The sequence below is a fragment of the Panthera leo genome, chromosome A1, assembly GCF_018350215.1.
Source record: "Panthera leo isolate Ple1 chromosome A1, P.leo_Ple1_pat1.1, whole genome shotgun sequence".
Classification (NCBI taxonomy): domain Eukaryota; kingdom Metazoa; phylum Chordata; class Mammalia; order Carnivora; family Felidae; genus Panthera; species Panthera leo.
Window position 1 is genome coordinate 6802882 of NC_056679.1, and position 8122 is coordinate 6811003.

Consider the following 8122-nt stretch of genomic DNA (forward strand, 5'->3'; position numbering starts at 1 on the left):
GATACGTTGCCGCAGCTCCATACCGGCATTTGCGATTTTATGGCACAGGGACGGCTTCTTTCCTTAAAGGTCATGAGCCTTCGAACGTTTCTTCTGGCGCTTCCTCACCTCTCTCGGCCTTCACAGAAAGGATTACAGTTGGGTCCTCGCTGTGGATCAGGCTTTGGCTCAAGGGAATGTTGTGGCTGTTGTGATCGTCTCTCCAGAACGCTCAGGATGCCTCCGTATCAGCGATAACACTGTTTCACTTGCGTATCATTTGCAACACAGCACTTTAAACTTCCTTCAAGATTGTTTCCTCTTCATTCCCAGCTTGGCTAGTGTTTTTGCTGCAGAGGCCCAGCTTTCGGCCTATGTTGGCTTTCACCATGCCTTGCGCACTAAGCTTAATCACGTCTAGTTTTTTTTAAAGCAAACTTTTTTTTTTAAAACGTTTATTCATGTTCGAGAGACAGAGCAGAAGCAGGGAAGGGGCAGAGAGAGAGGGAGACACAGAAGCGGAAACAGGCGCCAGGCTGTCAGCACAGAGCCTGACGGGGGCTCGAACCCACCAACCACGAGATTGTGACCTGAGCCAGGGTCTGATGCTCAGCCGACAGAGCCACCCAGGCGCCCCTCGTCACTTCTGGTTTTAAGTGAGAGACATGTGGCTTTTTCCTTTCATTTGAGCACTTAGAGGCCATTACAGGGTTACTAATTGGCCTAATTTCAATATTGCCATGTCCCAGGGAATAGGGAGACCCAAAGAGAGAGAGAGAGAGGAGGAACAACCTGAGCAGTCAGAACACACACATTTATTGACTGAGTTCATCGTCTTATATGGGCGCCGTTTGTGGCACCCCGAAACAATTTCAAAGTGATTGCAGGATCACTGATCACAGATCACCACAACAGATACAATAATGCAAAACGTTGATGAATCGCAAGAACCAGCAAAATGTGACACAGAGACCATGAAGTGAGCCAATGATGTGGGAAGAATGGCTCCACCCACGACTGCCAAAAACCCTCACAGTAAAACGCACAATGAATGTGAAGAGCAACAACACGAGTTGTGCTTGTGTATTTCCGGCCATTTGTCTTCTCCCTAAAGGCATCTGGATTTGTACCAGCTCACATAAATAAATGGAAGTTTGCTTGGGGGGAGGGGAAGGAAGTGGGGGGGGGGGGGAGGGGGAAGGAAGTGGGGGGAGGGGGGAAGGAAGTGGGGGGAGGGGGGAAGGAAGTGGGGGGAGGGGGGAAGGAAGTGGGGGGAGGGGGGAAGGAAGTGGGGGGAGGGGGGAAGGAAGTGGGGGGAGGGGGGAAGGAAGTGGGGGGAGGGGGGAAGGAAGTGGGGGGGAGGGGGAAGGAAGTGGGGGGAGGGGAAGGAAGTGGGGGAGGGGGAAGGAAGTGGGGGGAGGGGGAAGGAAGTGGGGTAGGGAGAGGAAGTGGGGGGAGGGGAGGAAGTGGGGGGAGGGGAGGAAGTGGGGGAGGGGGAAGGAAGTGGGGGGAGGGGGGAAGGAAGTGGGGGGGAAAGAAGTGGGGGAGGGGGGAAGGGTGGGGCATAAGACATCCATAGTGACAGGTAATGCTTACTGAGGACTTTTCGATGCACCAACTTACCAGATCCTCCTAACAACCCGGTGAGGTAAGTGCTATTATTATGCCCATTTTCGAGGCAGGGAACCTGAGGCACAGAGTTAACTTTCCCTAGATGGCACAGTTAGTAAGCAAGGAACCAGGATTTGAACCCGGCTGCGAAGGCCACGTTTGTATCCGCTCCGCTCTCCCAGCTCATGGAAAAGAGCCTCCTTTCAATTCTAGCACAATGAGGCCGAGAGGCACTGATACTAATATACGTATTACATACATACGCCGTATAGAATCCACTCTGACCTACCTCCTGAGGCATTTTGCGACCTCGGTGAACGCCTGTAGGGTACTTAAAACAACGCCTGGCACTTCAGGGGCCCATCTTTCCCTTATTCCCCCCTCCTCCTCCGCCCCCTCCCCTCCCTCCCCCTTCCCGGCTTCGTCTCCGGTCCTCCCCCCTCGGCCACCGTGCTCCTCTCACGCACGCCTCCCCGTCGCGCCTCACACCGCGACGAGCTCCGTGCCGCCTGCGCCTGCGGGCGGCCCTCGTCCCTGGAACATCCTCCGTCCCTCGGCCGGTCGCCTCCCGGCCCTTCCCGGACCCCGCCCCCCCCCCCCCTCGGCGGGAGCCGCGTGACGACCGACCGGGGCCTCGTCGGCGAGGCGAGCTCCGCCCCCCAAAGCCGCAGGGCAGGCGGGAAGGCCGACCGGACGCGCGGCGGCCTCGGAACCGAAGCCGACGCCCGCCACGCCCGAGGCGCCTCCGGCCCCGGGGCCCCTGAAGACACACGGATTGCGACCCGCGGAGGGGTTCCGTCCTCCCCGGCCGACGCGACGGATTCGAGGGCTCTGCGGGCGCCTCGCCGACCCGCTCCGGGCCGGCACGTCCCGTTTGCACCTCAGCCTCCCTCCCCCCCCAGTTCCCGCGAGAAGAGCCGCCGGAAAGAAAGACGGAAAGAAGACGGCACGTCCGCGGGGCTCCAGCGTGGCTCGCACGGCCGCGTTCGGCGCTCTGGCCTTTCTCGTGGCTTCCGGTCTCCCCTCCCCCCCCCCCCCCCCCCCCCCCCCCGAGGAGACGGCTTCTCCGGGCGTCAGGCGTCCGCCCCCTCGGCTCTGCAGGGCGGCGTTTTCCGCGCGCTTCGCCAATGTTCGCCCGCGCGTCTGGAGCTCGTCTGGGGCCGCTTGCCCCGCCCCCCCCGCCCCGCCCCTGGATTTGACCGTCGCCGTTGCCCCTCAGCACCCACCGGGCCTCCTGGCCACGCGGCCTCGGTCGGCCGGGGCGCCTGGCGACGCGTGGCGCCCCGCCTGGGGGGTTCCTGAGATGCTCCCGCCCGCCGTCGCCGTCGGTTGACAGAACCGGGCGCGAGCGGCGCGACCGCCGCTCCCTCTTTCTGAAGACCACCCTGCCACGCCCGCCGAGCGGAGCCCCGTGGCCCCGACGCCAGGCTCCCGAAATCTATTTAGCAGAAAGGAACTCCTGCCGGGTGCACCAGAGACGGTTCGCGGGCCCGGGGTCCAGGACGCAGGAGCGTCGGGGGACGAGATGGAAGCGGGAGTTTTTCCTGTGCATATATGTTTTGGATACTTTTGGGGGGTTGAATCACCGAGTGTATAACTATTCCAAAAATTAAATAGATTGAAGATTTTTAGAGCTTCAGCAATATATTGACGCGACAACATATATGTTTTTACATGTAAATGTTTATTTACTCTCGAGAGCGAGAAGGAGAGAGAGAGGGAGCCAGAGGGTCTAGAAGGCTCTGTGCTGACAGCAGGACCCCCAAAGGGGGGTCTTGAACTCAGGAACCAGGAGATCATGACCTGAACCGAAGTCAAACACTTAACCGACCGAGCCACCCAGGTGCCCTGATGTGACAATATTTTTGTAATTCCTAGGCACAGCCTAAAATTGTTTTCTTCTCCGGGCGCCCGGGTGGCTCAGTCGGTTGAGCATCCGACTTCAGCTCAGGTCAGGAGCTTGTGGTTTGTGGGTTCCAGCCCCGCGTCGGGCTCTGTGCGGACGGCTCAGAGCCTGGAGCTGCTTCGCCTTCTGTGTCTCCCTCTCTCTCTGCCCTCCCCCGCTCATGCTCTGTCTCTCTTTCTCTGTCAAAAATAAATAAAACATTAATAAAAAATTTTTTTAAATCACCGAGGGCTTGTAGACAAAACCATGCCAATTTGTTCACCTATGCTGAGTTCCTTCCTCCCCTGGGCACCGAACACACCGATCGCTCCTATCATGTTGACTTGCCTACAGGTTCACCTCTTCTGCCGCCCGGTCTACTCCTCCAACCGTAGGGGGGCATGTCTTCTCTGTCCTTCCACGGATCTGCCCTCGGGTACCTGCTTCCCTGCCCATCTGCTTCAATACTTCTCCTTCACGGACCTCCCTGGTCCCAGGAGGCACGTTGACTCCTTCTTTTCCACCCGTGCTGACCCCTTGGATACAGTGACTCAGCTTTTGGATTGGCCTCTTGCCTTGGCACTTGGCCCCTACACGATTCAGCTTCCTGTACCTGCTCCCTGGCCACTCTCCGTCTGCCAAGCAGCTGAGGTCATTTTCCGCTTGTCACCCTGTATGGGAATGGACAGCAAAAGCCGCCATCACCCAGTCTGGAAACTTCAGCATCATCCGTTTCTTCTGCTCCTCACCCCCTGGCCCTCCATGCAAGTTCTTTCCACGGCAGCGTTCCCTCGAGTATGTCCTTCCTTCTGAACCCACCCTTCCATGCTGCCTGAGATCAGGGGCCCATCCTCCCTTGGTGAGCCACGGCACCAGCCTCCCGTCTGGCTGCTCTTTAGTCTGTGTCCCTCCGGTTCTCTCTCTACATGCCCGGCAGAACTCTCGTCCCCAGATGCACATCTGATCATGGTGCTCTCCTGCTGAGAAAGCTCCCCAGGTCCCGGATGCAGTCGGAGTTCTTGGCTCACCAGAACAGGTCCCTCACGCCGTATCCCTCGCCCTTCGCTCCAGCCACAGCCCGTCCTCCGACTGCACCACACTCCTTACTCCGACGCGCCAGAGGGCTGGCCTTTCCCGGGCTGTTTCCACCATCCTCGCCTTCTCCCGCGTTCCTCCTCCTTCCAGGACTGACCACGTGGCTTGGTTTGCCCAGAACGGTCTCTGCTTACACCTGTCATTCCGTGTAATTATTAGGAGCCTCCCTTTCACTCTCCAAATGCCCTGGTTTGGTCAACAGATGACGCGGCCCCACTGCAGTCGGTCTGACTCTTCACCTGGAAAATCTCTGCTCATCTTCGAAGATCTGCTCCAAGTGCCGGAAGAAGTGCTGGGAAGCCTCGTGTGAGTTCCCTGGAGGAAGTCGGCTGCTCCTTCCGTGCCCCTCCAGCCTTGTATGTGTAATTCATGACAGCGTTAACCATGGTATAGTACTAGAGACTTGTTTATATGTCTGTCTTCCTTGCTAGACTTCTTGAGTCTTGTGTACCTTTGCATCCAGAAGAGTCCCGGACAGGTAGTAGGTGTTCATTTACAGTTTGCTGAAGAGGAATGCGAAAAGGCATTCGTGAAATGTTTATTAAGAACTACGTGCCAGGCACCGTTCTAGGTTCTTTGGCAAGACAGATGAACATCCACATTCTCGCAGAGTTTACACTTAGTCGGAGGAAACAGACCAAGTGGGTTTCTGAACAATCTACTGGTGAGAGCGTAAGTACGGGGTTGGCTGTAACTAGGCAGGCTCACCCCTGGAGCTGGGGGCGGGAGTCAGCTTCCCTCGACGCACCGGGCTGTCTGAGGGATGGGGGCCCCCCTGGCCGATACAAGGATTCAGTCAGAAGGGAAGAAGCAAAGAACAGATTCAGGTAAACAGTGTCCGTGCGGGGCGGGACTGGCAGAGTGATTCACTTCCACGCCCCAGCTGCCTCCGGTAATGTCTCCCTTCAATCCTGTCAGGGTGTCTCTGGGACGGTATGTTTAATCTCATTTGAATATAATCCAGAATGTTATTGTGAAGTCTTGGATGAAAGGCTCCCCTGGCACACACGACATTTAAAGCCTGTTGTTCATCTGTGTTCACGGTCAAGATGGGTCAACCTTGTCATGAAAACTTCCCTTGACCCCTGCTGCTCCAACTTTTGCATCAATGGTGTTTCTAGTCATCATAATATCAAATCTGTAGAAAAAAAACCATACCCACGGAAACTGTTACCATTCAAATATTAAAGTAAAAATAGATCTACAGGCATGAAAATGACAATATTATCTATTCCGTGGACATAGTTCTGATAGAAGCAAGGCACCCAGGGACACTAGCTCCAAGAGAGATCTCTTTAGGATTAGGCCCCAGCCTGGAGAGCCCTAAGTACCTTCCCTCCTGGGTCCATAATTATGGTCTGAGAAAGTCTCAATCCTACCAAAGGCACATCAAAGAAAATTTCTTCAAATTGTTTTTTTCCTTATGAGATGATGGAGTAACAAGTTTACGGATGAGACTATCAAGTAGACGCGTTGATGACGTTGATAATGAAATCGGTTGGAGAACATGCAAACTAAATCAGAAAATACTGAATGAAAATCCTCCTGTGCTTTTTCCTTTGAACGCCTAGGTCAAAGCCACCCATGCCGTTTTCTGCAATACTGCACCAGTGTTCCAATGAGGCAAAACCCGCTCAATCCGAGTGATCCGTTATCTGTTGTAACCTGAAAGGTGTCACTCTCACTTGATCCCCTTTTATGCCATACCACAACTTCAATTTAAATAATTTTCCTGCTCCCAATATTGCAGTAGGTTTCTTCCTCTCTTCCCCCCTTTCTTTCTTTCTTTTCTTTTCTTTTTCCTTTTCTTTTCTTTTCTTTCTTTCTTTCTTTCTACTTTGTATTAGGAAATGTTCAAACATACTTTAGAAAGTAGACAGAATAGTAAGATGAACCCACCTAAACCATTACCTAGTTTTTCTACATAAAACGTACATATAGTAAAATGCATAAACTTTAAGTGCACAATGTGTTTTGACAAATGTATGTGCCTGTTTCACTGCCACTCCCAATCAATATATAAAACATTTCCATCACCCCAGAAAGCTCCTTAGCCATCCCCCAATTTTACCAGGTATTAATACATGACATGCTTGGTTTATCCGTATCCCTCCCCCCACAACTCCCAGGATGATTTTGAAGCAAACCCAGACATCGTATTATTTTACCTGTAAATATTTCCTTATGTTTCTCTAAGAGATAACCAAAATATTACTATCACACTTAAATGAACAAGAATTTCTTAACATTATCAAATATCCAGCCTGTGTCCACGTCTCCTCAGTTCTCTTTTAATAGATTTATAATTGGTTTCTTTACTTTGATCTATCCCACTGATTTTAAAAAAACACCCCAGATGAATATTTCCAAGCTGTTGTCACGATTATCTACTGAGTACTCCTTAGGCTACTAGAACCTGGATTCAATACAGAACTTTCCAATTTCAGTTTCCAATTTTCCTCTTCATGCAGCTTAGCTTTCAGCAAAAGTAGGCTAATTTTTGTATGAAAAAAACAAAACCCTGGCTTCCACGACTCTAGAATTTGATTATGTGTCTCTTCTCTTCACCCTGCACGCAAATGGTCATTAAATAAATCTCTGTTCAACACCTACCAGGCATCAGGGACCAGTTAGTAGCTAGAGAAGCCAGCAGTCAACAAGATAAGTACAAATCCCGCCCCCACAGAGGATTATGGCATCTCCTCTCTCTACTTACTGAAATCGCATTTACTTAAAGGTGAGGTCCAAATGTCGCGTTCTGTGCGAAGTCGGCCCTGATCACTTCAGGCAGAAATACTCTTGCTCCTCTTAAACTCTTGCTTTACTTCATTTAAGCTGCCCCTAGAGTATATACCACATAAGGAATCTGAACCGAAGACATGTAGAGAGAAGTCCTTCATTTTTGTAAGACCTTCAACATCTAATGGGAACATAATGAATGAGTAAATGAATATGTTAAGAACAGTTACAACACACACACACACACACTCAGCTCAGCTGACAGTGTGTCAAACTCACCATGTGAAGGCCCTGAGTTCAGTCCTCAGGGAGAACAGCTCTCTCCTTCCTTCTTTAGCAATTGGTCTGGCCTAACATTATGTTGGCAAAAAGAAAGGGTATATCAGGGGCACTAAGAAAAAAACAAAGAAACACATGCACAAAAAAAAAAAAAAAATCACCCACTGACTGCTGAACCTGAACCAACTGTTTTAAGAAAAGGTATTATTGAGACATTCTTCACTCGGTACAAGGGATTACACTGCTTTAAGGACACTTCCAGGGACCCCTGGGTGGCCCAGCTTGTTGAGCTACCTACCGACTTCGGCTCAGGTCTCACAGCTTGTGAGTTGGAGCCCTGCGTCGGGCTCTGTGCTGATGGCTCAGAGCCTGGAGCCTGCTTCGGATTCTGTGTCTCCCTCTCTCCCTGCCCCTCCCCTGCTCATGCTCTGTGTGTGTGTGTGTGTGTGTGTCTCTCAATAATAAATAAACATTAAAAAAATTTTAAAAAGGGGCACCTGGGTGGCTCAGTCGGTTAAGCGTCCGACTTCAGCT

General features: G+C 52.3%; 1 long non-coding RNA gene across 1 annotated transcript; it reads right to left on the reverse strand.

Moving 5' to 3' along the window:
• Nucleotides 1-4720: 4720 nt before the first annotated feature.
• Nucleotides 4721-7815, reverse strand: LOC122198769. The gene is made up of 3 exons (XR_006193159.1): nucleotides 7589-7815; nucleotides 7287-7411; nucleotides 4721-5708 (listed from the first exon to the last, which is right to left on the reverse strand). It is a non-coding gene; the product is annotated as an uncharacterized LOC122198769 (long non-coding RNA).
• Nucleotides 7816-8122: the final 307 nt, after the last annotated feature.